The following is a 12,704-nucleotide window of genomic DNA, read 5'->3' as shown; positions in this document are numbered from 1 at the left end:
TAAAAACCGCACATAATTATTCAAAAAAAGTCTGATGCGTGGCGACAACTGCCGCTCCGACTGAAGGGCTATTTACTGAAAAGGAAGGTGGGGGGGGGGGGGGGTCCTGGGGAGAGGTGGAGGGGTGGTGGGCAAAATGAGACAGAGCCGATACGATTACGATGTGGAGGGGGGGGGGGGGGGCAGCAAATGTTCGCATGCACATGGTGGTCAGTAACTTTAGTAACACAAATCGACGTTTGATTTTAATCCCACACAGATGTGTTAATTTTTCTTTTGTTATTTTCTTTTTTCTGTCAAAATGTATAAATGAAAAACGTGACAGGCTGGATAAAATTTATCTGAGTGAAACGTTATTTCTTTCAGGGTCCGCATTGGTTTCTAAAAAAACAATAGTGTTTAATTTTAACTTGATTTCATTTACATGAATTCAAATCAGAAACGAAGAAAATATCATAACCCCGCAATATAACAGTGTCACAGAATCGTGAAACAATTCCGTGAAAACATTCTCTCAATGCTGACAATGTCTTGGTGCGTGGTTCTCACATGTGGTGTCCAGTTGTCCATCTTAGCTAATTTAAATTCCGCGTGTGATGTTTTAAGTGGGCCTATTGGGACGAAGCTGAGTAGATTCGGGATGCGAAAATCAGCAGATTATACGATTTTATGATCCGCGGCAGAGACTATCAAGTGCTCTTGCGTATACAAGAACCAGTCGGTCGGATCGAGTCCAGGTGTGATTTTCGCGTTCTACTTACAGTCGTTTTATCTCAGCTGATAACTCCTTGCCAAATGGTGGCAAAAACGCTCAATGGAAAGTGACATCGCATGCGTTGGGAAGACCGTGGGAAAATATTGAGACCTCAGAATAGGGTCCTACGATTGACCAAAGCAAAAATAATACGACAACACATCATAGTGTGTGTGTGTTTCTGCACGCGGTCTGTTTCTCATAAGACACGCAATAAGCACACCCTGGTCGTAAGGGAAAATAGCCTAACATGGACAACTGCCTGATATGGACCACCTCCTGTTCTGACAAACTAACGGTGCTATAGGTCTCAAAACAATTTCATTCTTTGGATAACTTGCATATATATGCGATATAAACATTTGTAACCACACAATAAGCTAAGCTTATATTAAATGTGGTTATAAATATGTACATCTAGATAGGAATTATTATTTCACGTTATGTCAAGGTCAGAGAATCGCTTATCCCCTTGTTATAAATGTAAGACAGACAAGATACAATTTTTACCAAAAAAAGAGGAAAAGATACAGCAAAAGAATCAGAGGATGTGACAGAGGACGGGAAGAGAGTTAATTTTATTTTTCAGCAAGCAAGGGGGGGGGGGGGGGGGGGCAGAGAGACGATTACTGTTACAGACTTGCCAATTCAATGTTCCTGCAGCAGCAATAATTTCATCCAAAATGTTGTCCAAACTAATTAAGCTTAGATTACTCATAATTTATGAATACAAAGAAAAACCTTCAAGAAAGATTCACTCAAACTTGATTAAATCCCCAGATGAAGCATCCGTCGCGTCGCACATATGGAAACATGCGTTCTTTGATATTACTGTTGCGATCGGTTTTGACGCTGCCGCCACCTCGCCGCAACTATCGTGCTGCCATCGCGTCGCGATATGGAAACACAGCTTAAGACTATGCATATAATACTGCTGGTTTTCTCTTCATTCTTCTCAAAATGTCGGTCTCTGTCTGTCTGTCCCTGTTTGTGTGTCTCTCTATCTCTATCTCGCACTAATTCTGTCGGTCGGTCCGTCTCTCTGTCTGTCTCTCTGTATTTCTAGCTCTGTCTCTCTTTTTGTCTTTTTCTTACTCTCTCAGTTTATTAAAACAAAACAAAAACAAGAAGGGCAAAGCCCATACGACTCACATGCTTGACCTTGACCTTTACATGACCTTGACCTTCAGGGTCAAGGTCAAATAACTAAACCTAGTAATGACATCATACACTAAGAACTGCTTTAGACATTTTTCCTACCAAAATACAATGTGACCTTGACCCAAGGTGAAGGTCATCCAAGGTCATGCAACACAAAGCTGTTCATTCAAGACATAGGAAGTACAATGGTGCTTATTGGCTCTTTCTACCATGAGATATGGTCACTTTTAGTGGTTCACTACCTTATTTTGGTCACATTTCATAAGGGTCAAAGTGACCTTGACCTTGATCATATGTGACCAAATGTGTCTCATGATGAAAGCATAACATGTTCCCCACATAATTTTTAAGTTTGAAACAGTTATCTTCCATAGTTCAGGGTCAAGGTCACTTCAAAATATGTATAAAATCCAACTTTGAAGAGCTCCTGTGACCTTGACCTTGAAGCAAGGTAAACCAAACTGGTATCAAAAGATGGGGCTTACTTTGCTCTATATATCATATATAGGTGAGGTATTCAATCTCAAAAACTTCAGAGAAAATGGGGAAAATGAGAACAATAGCTGTTTTTTAGGCAACATTTATGGCCCCTGCGACCTTGACCTTGAAGCAAGGTCAAGATGCTATGTATGTTTTTTGGGGCCTTGTCATCATACACCATCTTGCCAAATTTGGTACTGATAGACTGAATAGTGTCCAAGAAATATCCAACGTTAAAGTTTTCCGGACGGACGTCCGGACGGACGGACGGACGGACGACTCGGGTGAGTACATAGACTCACTTTTGCTTCGCATGTGAGTCAACAAGTCGCGTAAGGCGAAAATACAACATTTAGTCAAGTAGCTGTCGAACTCACAGAATGAAACTGAACGCAATGCAACGCAGCAAGACCGTATACTCGTAGCATCGCCAGCCACCGCTCACGGCAAAGGCAGTGAAATTGACAAGAAGAGCGGGGTAGTAGTTGCGCTGAGAAGGATAGCACGCTTTTCTGTACCTCTATTCGTTTTAACTTTGTGAGCGTGTTTTTAATCCAAACATATCATATCTATACGTTTTTGGAATCAAGAACCGATAAGGAATAAGATGAAAGTGTTTTTAAATTGATTTGGAAAATTTAATTTTGATACTAATTTTTATATTTTTAATTTTCAGAGCTTGTTTTTAATCCAAATATAACATATTGATATGTTTTTGGAATCAGCAAATAATGGAGAATAAGATGAACGTAAATGTGGATCGTTTTATAATTTTTTATTTTTTTTTTTACATTTTTCTGATTTTTAATGACCAAAGTCATTAATTAATTTTTAATTTAATTAAGCCACCAAGCTGAAATGTAATACCGAAGTCCGGGCTTTGTCGAACATTACTTGACCAAAATTTCAACCAATTTGGTTGAAAAATGAGGGCGTGACAGTGCCGCCTCAACTTTCACGAAAAACCGGATATGACGTCATCAAAGACATTTATCAAAAAAATGAAAAAAACGTTCGGGGATATCATACCCAGGAACTCTCCTGTCAAATTTCACAAAGATCGGTACAGTAGTTTAGTCTGAATCACTCTACACACACACACACACAGACACACACACACACACACACATCCCTGCCTGTCTGCCTGTTCTTCTCTCTCTCTTAGGTTACTTTCACGGATTATGCAAAAAAGAAATATGCACGGCTGCTTCACACTTTTCTTGTTTTCTCTCTATTCTCAACCTTTGGTGTCTGTCTGCGTGTCTGTGTGTCTGTCTGTCTGTTTGTTTGTTTGTCTGTCTGTCTGTCTCTCTCTCTCTCTCTCTCTCTCTCCCCTTCTCTCTCTCCCCATCTCTCTCTTGCCATCTCTCTCTCTTTTTCGCTCTCTTCATCTCTCTCTCTCTCTCTCTCTCCCCTTCTCTCTCTCCCCATCTCTCTCTCGCCATCTCTCTCTCTTTTTCGCTCTCTTCATCTCTCTCTCTCTTTCTCTCTGTCTGTCTGTCTCTCTCTCTCTCTCTCTCTCTCTTACAGTCAGCATAATGTATTACAAATGATGGTTTATTCCTGCCAAATTTCGACCAAATGATTATCGAAGATGGTTATGCAAATAAGATGCAACAACGGAAAACAGACGAAATTAAACAGAGACCCCAAGCCCGTGACAGACAGACAGACAGACAGACAGACAGACAGACAGACAGACACAGAGACTGAGACAGAGACAGACAGACTAGACAAGCCGACAAACAAAAAAACAACATGAAAAGACACATGTAGGTGACGATGCTGATCCCAATACCGATGCCGATGTCGATGATGATGATGATGATGATGATGATGATGATGATGATGATGATGATGATGATGATGATGATATATCTCTTTATTTCCCTCTCTTGGAGAGTTTGCTGCGTGATAGCCTCTAACCCTATTCATTGTATAACAACGTTAAATCATCATCGTCATCTCTCTCTCCCGTTCTCTCTCTCGCCCCCCCCCCTCTCTCTCTCTCTCTCTCTCTCTCTCTCTCTCTCTCTCTCTCTCTCTCTCTCTCTCTCTCTCTCTCTCTCTCTCTCTCTTTCTCACTACTGACGAAAAACTGAAACTGCTCGGCCTCCTTCCGTTGAACCAGCAGCTTAAACTGAATAAATCATTATTCATGTTTAGAGTTATGAACAAGGAAGTCCCAGAGTACATTCTGTCGCTGTTTCAAAAAGCAACCAACAGGTATGGTTCTAGTAAATTCATTCCACCTCGCCCCCGACTAGATTTGTACAAGTCTAGTCTTGCATTTTCAGGGTCATCAGTGTGGAATTCACTTCCAACAGCATTAAAATATATTCCATCAGTCAAAGCCTTTAAAAAGCAAATACACAGACATTTGTTTCAAATCTGATTCCAAGTGGAGCATTCCACCGTTATCGTAACCTAGTGGTGATTCAAAATGGGTTTACTCCGATGTATTAAACCGTCCTAATGTTATCATACATACCGGTTATCTTATAGCAGTCTCTTTTCAGGGTTACTGTTTCTGTTGTTACTGTTGTGTTGGTATATCCTTTGTTGTAGTTCTTTTCTTCCTTTTGCTATGTTGTCGGTATTTTTTGTAAAATACAAATGACTTACTGTTTGTTATTTTGCTTGCTCGCCGTTGTTGTTTCATTTGGACCATATGTTTCTTGTGCTCGGGATTTTTTTAAAATTTTTTTTTTTTATTTTTTTTAAATATTTTTTTAAATTATTTTTTTTAATATTTTTTTTATATTTTTTATTGTTATTATCGTTATGACATCATCATCCTTACCATTATTTCTATTTTCATATCTCTATTGCTGTTATTGTATTTAATAGTATCAAATAATATGACTTTTTCTTTGCCTTTAAATGCCATTTATTATCATATGTACGATTTTTTTATTTTTATGCCGTCAACCTCTTTTGCTCTTATAATGTTTTCATGTCTGTTTTGTATTCATGTTAGTTAGCAAGGACAGATTGTAAGACTAGGCAACGCCTAAAATCTCCATCCTTCTGTAATAAAGTTTAATCAATCAATCAATCTCTCTCTCTCTCTCTTACACACTTTCTCTTTCCTACTCTCTCTCTGTTTTGTTCTCCTTTCTCTGTCAGATTTGTTTTAAACAAACACGTAGGAAAGAAATCTGCAGAGCTGTTGCAATTGTGTCTTTTATCTCTATCTCTTTCTATGATTTTTTTTTCCCGGTTTTTGACTGTGTGCCTATCTGTCTGTCTTCCTCTCTCTCGCAGGTTACTGTCTGTCCGTATGTCTGTCCGTCTGTTTGTCCGTCTCTCTCACTCTGTCTCTGTCTTTCTTTCTTATTTAATTACCCCAACTCTCACTCTCTCTCTCTCTCTCTCTACAATTACAAATACAATTTTTGTATTAAACATGCGCCTCTCCTCTTTATTGGTATAATGTACACAAACCCTTTTCGAATGAAGGGACTTACAAACCAACCACTACATGTATTTAGATGTGTGATGATCTTGGCAATGTCTTGCTTGTTTGATTGATTTTCTTTAAAATGTAATGTATGGATTAGAGCATGATGTTGAGAAAGTGCAAGCTGCACTATACCACTTAATTCACATCAATCAACTCGCAATTTACCTCAATGTAATGCATTTTGTGTACATATGTATAATGTGTTTTCACTTTAGTTATCTGTTAAAATGTAGAATTTTAGTTATCTATTTTCTAATTTGTATCTTGTATTTTTTATTTCATTTTTTTAGTTAGTCCCTCTTTAGGACGAGGGCTGGATGTAAAAAAGCAGACCACTGCTTAATCTACTACCCTCGTTAAATAAAGAATTGCCATTGTCATTGTCATTGTCTCTCTCTCTCTCTCTTTCTCTCTCTCTCTCTATCTGTCCCTCCGGCAGCACACATTTTTCGCTCCAGCAATTTACTTGAACAAGTGAAGAAAATGCCTGTCGTTGGACTACCAACTGCTGTGGAAGCTACCTTGACAGGCCTGCCAGCTGACCACTATGTCAAGTACTGGAAAGTCACCGGAGAATGAGAAGGAGCCACAGTCACACTTCAACTGCTCAGCACAGAGAACCAACAGGCCGCCATTTGCCGAGCTAGTCAACGCAACGTAAACAAAACCCCTTCGCAGCTCAGACGTGACAGACAATGATCCCAACAATTTAACAGCAAAGAGGTATGCGTTTCTTCTGTTGATACAGCTGATCGATCATCTGCGAAATCATGCCAGCACAACATCAGGCATAATTCACACAAACACGTACGACAAAGTTCCCGACGTTAGGCACAAACAGAAAATGAGACTACACGCCGGCGAACGCATTGACAGCGAGGCAAGCTGTGTTGTGAACATTGAAGCACGTGAATCACGGAGCCACATTCCATCCAAGCTGACGGAACCTGCCTTGCAGCAATCCGTTGACTCCACATGCGTGGCCACTGACAGTGACAAGGACAGATATTTTACGTCAGAGAGTGATACAGAGGAACCAGTGGAAAAGCAGTTGACTAAAGCTGAAAAGGATGCTTTGGAAAGGGAGTACAGTCTAGGGGAAGTAAAAGCACTTGCTTTAGAAATTACTACGAACCCCAGAACACGAAAGAAAGTGATTAGAATGGTGTACAATGCTTCATCCAAACAGCTGCTTGCAAAATCAGATGACTTCATGTTCACCTACGATTGTACCAAAGCTGAAACATTGTACTGGACGTTATTCAGGGACAAAGCAGACATGAGTTATGATGAATCAGAACGACTGGCATTTATTGAGGAGCCTGCGGATGTGCGACGAACACTGTACCTTATTGAGATAAATCATATCGCCAAGGATTTGCATGCACTGGTTACACTTCTCAGAGCCTACCTTCAGACTTGAACTTTGATCGCTGTTGTATTATATCACATTTACGTATCATTACATGCTGCTTCTCTTGCAAAACTCGTAAAGCACTACTACTATATTTTGCAGCTGATACTGGTAAAACGTTAATACTCTATGATTGTATTAAAACATTATTGTACATAATGCACTGGAAACATTTTCAAACATAATGTGGTTAACTTCTATTTCACCTCAATGAGCGAGGGCGGGATGAAAAAAAAAAAGTAGTTTAGCATTTCCTATTCTGTTACAGTGTTAAGATAAAGATCAATTCAATTCAATTTAATTCAATTCAATTCAATACAATCATCTCTCCCTCATTCTCGTTCTCATAAATAGGACTCAAACCATACCGGCACGGTGGCCTAGTGGTAAGGCGTCCGCCCCGTGATCGGGAGGTCGTGGGTTCGAAACCCGGCCGGGTCATACCTAAGACTTTAAAATTGGCAATCTAGTGGCTGCTCCGCCTGGCGTCTGGCATTATGGGGTTAGTGCTAGGACTGGTTGGTCCGGTGTCAGAATAATGTGACTGGGTAAGACATGAAGCCTGTGCTGCGACTTCTGTCTTGTGTGTGGCGCACGTTATATGTCAAAGCAGCACCGCCCTGATATGGCCCTTCGTGGTCGGCTGGGCGTGAAGCAAACAAACAAACAAACAAGCACATTTCACTGCTGTACAGCATACATCGTCCCCAAATACCTGTGTCTGTGTGTCACCGACTTAGTTGCTCTGCAGAGTGTGTGTGTGTGTGTGTAATACTGCCTTGCTGCAGAGTTTGTGTTATACCGCTTTGCTCTGCTGAGTGTGTTTGTGTTAATTACGGTCTGTCTGTCTGTATATTCTTTTGTCTGTCCGTCTGTCACTCAAGGGTAAGGGGGTGTCCTTAACCTCTCCTTTGTTGTCTCGGTCTGTCTCTCTGTCTCTGTCTATCTGTCTATGTCGCTCTTTCTGACTCTCTCCCTCTCAGCGGAGATCAAAGCCAATGAAAAACACACATCTCTGAAGCAGTTTTAGCTTGTGCCTCCAAATGACTGCTGTACAACAACCAGACCCCATCTGACTGCTGTTTGGGAAACAGTCCCCAATTCACTGTTGTACACCATTTACGTATCATTACATGCTGTTTCTCTTTCGAAACTTGTAAAGCACTACTTCTATTTTGCAGCTGATACTGGTAAAATGTTAATACACTATGATTGTATTGAAACATTATTGTACATAAAGCACTGGAACATTTTCAAACATAATGTGGTTAACTTCTATTTCAACTCAATGGGCGAGGGCGGGATGAAAAAAAAACCATTTTAGCATTTCTTGTTCTGTTACAGTGTTAAGAGAAAGATAAATTCAATTCAATTTAATTCAATTCAATTTAATACAACTCTCTCTCCCTCATTCTCATTCTCATAAATCAGACTCAAACCATCCGTTGTCAGGGTCGTGAATGCTAGCTACTGACTGGATTGGAAATACTCTTATGTCGCCTAGCGCCATATGTAACTGATGAAACCATTCATAGCACAGCGCAGAGCTATCGGTTTTTGGACGTCCCCATTTCACTGCTATACAGCAAACATCGTCCCCAAATAACTGTGTCTGTGTGTCACCGACTTAGTTGCTCTGCAGAGTCTGTGTGTGTAATACTGCCTTGCTCTGCTGAGTTTGTGTGTTATACCGCTTTGCTCTGCTGAGTGTGTGTGTTTGTGTTAATTACGGTCTGTCTGTATATTCTTTTGTCTGTCCGTCTGTCACTCAAGGGTAAACCGGCACGATTAGCTTAGTGGTAAGGCGTCCGCCCCGTGATCGGGAGGTCGTGGGTTTGAACCTCGGCCGGTGTCACGATTTCATCTTTCGCCTGTGTACATATTTCCCCCTCGATATTTACTCGAGACCGAAATGTTGTTTCCTGGTAAAATTAAGAAGAGAAATTATTTATGGACGAAAAGCATGTCAGTTTCTTGCATGTGAAAAAAATTGGTTGTGAAATTAAATAGATTTCACTCCCAAAATCGAATTCTTCGAAAACGTGTACCGAGTGGTTACGTCCCTTGAGTAAGAAGGGAAACATTTTAGGATGAATCAAATTTCTAAGTTAAATAAAATAATTGGTTGGACAAATTTGGCCCCATGAATGTAAGGTACACAAGGTCGCTCATCAGTACTATCGAAGGGTGTTTTTTTTGTTCAGTGTAGAGTTTATACTAGATCAACGAGGCCGAAAATCGAAATATCAACACGGCGAAAGATGAAAACGTCACACCGGGTCATACCTAAGACTTTAAAATTGGAAATCTAGTGGCTGATCCACATCCCATTTTGGTGCAATCCCATTTTGCCGCCGTCCCATTTTTTTCCCTATCCCATTTTCGCGACATTTCACAAGCCAAGCGTCATTTTATAAAATTTATAATTTTGGATGATTAATGAGATGAGGATGATTATAATGATGATGCTATGGATTTCCAATTTGGATTGAGACTACGTGACAGGGCATTTTACTAACATGTCATAACAATAGCGCGACATCCCATTTTGACACCATATCCCATTTGGCCGCCATGCCGTTTTACCGTATTCCATTTATCCCCCATCCCATTGTCGCGACATTTCACAAGCCAAGCGTCATTTTACTACCGTGTCATAACAATAGCACGTCATCCCATTTTGACACCATCCCATTTGGCCGCCATCACATTTTTTATTTATTCTTCTTGCCAAGCCTCACTATACTACTATACTGCGTTATTCAACTAGGAAGACATTCCGTTTAGGCCAAATTCCATTTTTGCCACAATCCAAAATGTCGCGAAATAGAGATGGCGGCAAAATGGGATGACGGCAAAACGGCATGGCGACAAAATGGAATGTGGCGCTAGTGGTTTGACACGGTGGTAAAATGACACATGGCCTATGAAATGTCGCAAAAATGGGATGGGGCAAAATGGGATAACGGCGAAACGGGATTGCGCCAAAATGGGAAGTGGAGCTAATGGTACATGACATGGTGGTAAAATGACACTTGGCCTGTAAAATGTCGCAAAAATGGGATGGGGGCGAAATGGGCTAACGGCCAAACGGGATTGCGCCAAAATAGGATGTGGGGCTATTGGTACATGATATGGTGGTAAAATGACACTAGGCCTGAGAAATGTCGCCAAAATGGGATGGGGGCGAATTGGGATAACGGCGAAACAGGACTAATAGATCCCTTGACTTGGGGTAGTGCGACTCTGTCAGTGCTAGCTTTCCACTCGGAGGAAGCGACCGGAATTTCCCAACGATGGGACATCTTAGTAATTAATTTTTTTTTTTAATTCCTAAAATTAACAGAGTCGCGCTACCCCAAAAGTCAAGGAATTTCGTGTTTGTCCCTTGACTTTGGAGATGACAAGAAAATATCGGGCGCAAAAACGTGATTTGTAAAATTTTTCACAACATATGTCGCCTAGCGCCATGTATGTGATGAAACCATTCATATAGCTCTGCGGGAGCTCTGCACTTTTGGACGTCCCCATTTCACTGCTGTACAGCAAACATCGTCCCCAAATACCTGTTTGTTTCTAAAAAATCACGCTGGAGGTTGCATTTTATGTAATAACCTCCTGAAATGAGTTTTGACACTTTAGAATGGCATGTAAAATGACACATGGCCTATGAAATGTCGCAAAAATGGGATGGGGGCAAAATGGGATAACGGCCAAACGGGATTGCGCCAAAATGGGACGTGGAGCTAATGGTACATGACATGGTGGTAAAATGACACTTGGCCTGTAAAATGTCGCAAAAATGGGATGGGGGCGAAATGGGCTAACGGCCAAACGGGATTGCGCCAAAATGGGACGTGGAGCTAATGGTACATGACATGGTGGTAAAATGACACTTGGCCTGTAAAATGTCGCCAAAATGGGATGGGGCGAAATGGGTTAACGGCGAAACGGGATTGCGCCAAAATGGGATGTGGAGCTAATGGTACATGATATGGTGGTAAAATGACACTTGGCCTGAGAAATGTCGCCAAAATGGTATGGGGGCGAATTGGGATAACGGCGAAACAGGACTAATAGATCCCTTGACTTGGGGTAGTGCGACTCTGTCACTGCTAGCTTTCCACTCGGAGGAAGCGACCGGAATTTCCCAACGATGGGGCATCCTAGTAATGAATTTTTTTTTTTTTTTAATTCTTAAAATTAACAGAGTCGCGCTACCCCAAAAGTCAAGGAATTTCGTGTTTGTCCCTTGACTTTGGAGATGACAAGAAAATATCGGGCGCAAAAACGTGATTTGTAAAATTTTTCACAACATATGTCGCCTAGCGCCATGTATGTGATGAAACCATTCATATAGCTCTGCGGGAGCTCTGCACTTTTGGACGTCCCCATTTCACTGCTGTACAGCAAACATCGTCCCCAAATACCTGTTTGTTTCTAAAAAATCACGCTGGAGGTTGCATTTTATGTAATAACCTCCTGAAATGAGTTTTGACACTTTAGAATGGCATGTAAAATGACACATAACCTATGAAATGTCGCAAAAATGGGATGGGGGCAAAATGGGATAACGGCCAAACGGGATTGCGTCAAAATGGGACGTGGAGCTAATGGTACATGACATGGTGGTAAAATGACACTTGGCCTGTAAAATGTCGCAAAAATGGGATGGGGGCGAAATGGGCTAACGGCGAAACGGGATTGCGCCAAAATGGGATGTGGAGCTAATGGTACATGATATGGTGGTAAAATGACACTTGGCCTGAGAAATGTCGCCAAAATGGGATGGGGGCGAATTGGGATAACGGCGAAACAGGACTAATAGATCCCTTGACTTGGGGTAGTGCGACTCTGTCACTGCTAGCTTTCCACTCGGAGGAAGCGACCGGAATTTCCCAACGATGGGACATCCTAGTAATGAATTTTTTTTTTTTTTAATTCTTAAAATTAACAGAGTCGCGCTACCCCAAAAGTCAAGGAATTTCGTGTTTGTCCCTTGACTTTGGAGATGACAAGAAAATATCGGGCGCAAAAACGTGATTTGTAAAATTTTTCACAACATATGTCGCCTAGCGCCATGTATGTGATGAAACCATTCATATAGCTCTGCGGGAGCTCTGCACTTTTGGACGTCCCCATTTCACTGCTGTACAGCAAACATCGTCCCCAAATACCTGTTTGTTTCTAAAAAAATCACGCTGGAGGTTGCATTTTATGTAATAACCTCCTGAAATGAGTTTTGACACTTTAGAATGGCATTTAACGCTCATTGAAGTTTTAACAAACTTTCTAACACCTAAAACATTCATAGCACCGATAACGTAATTCTAGCTCTGCACTTTGTGTACACATACGTCCCCATTTCACTGCTGTACAGCAAACATCGTCCCCAAATGTCTGTTTTTCTAAAAATCACGCTGGAGGTT

The 12,704-nt window shown here is 41.1% G+C and overlaps 1 protein-coding gene across 1 annotated transcript in view; it reads left to right on the top strand.

Annotated features, from left to right (window-relative positions):
• LOC138977207 (peroxisomal sarcosine oxidase-like) overlaps window positions 1-12,704 on the top strand; it is a 40,541-nt gene that overhangs the window by 25,966 nt on the left and 1,871 nt on the right. The gene's annotated exons all lie outside the window — the stretch shown is intronic.

Source organism: Littorina saxatilis, linkage group LG9, assembly GCF_037325665.1.
Source record: "Littorina saxatilis isolate snail1 linkage group LG9, US_GU_Lsax_2.0, whole genome shotgun sequence".
Taxonomy (NCBI): Eukaryota; Metazoa; Mollusca; class Gastropoda; order Littorinimorpha; family Littorinidae; genus Littorina; species Littorina saxatilis.
The sequence above is the reverse complement of the archived record's forward strand: the minus strand, read 5'-3'. Positions and strand labels throughout refer to the sequence as shown.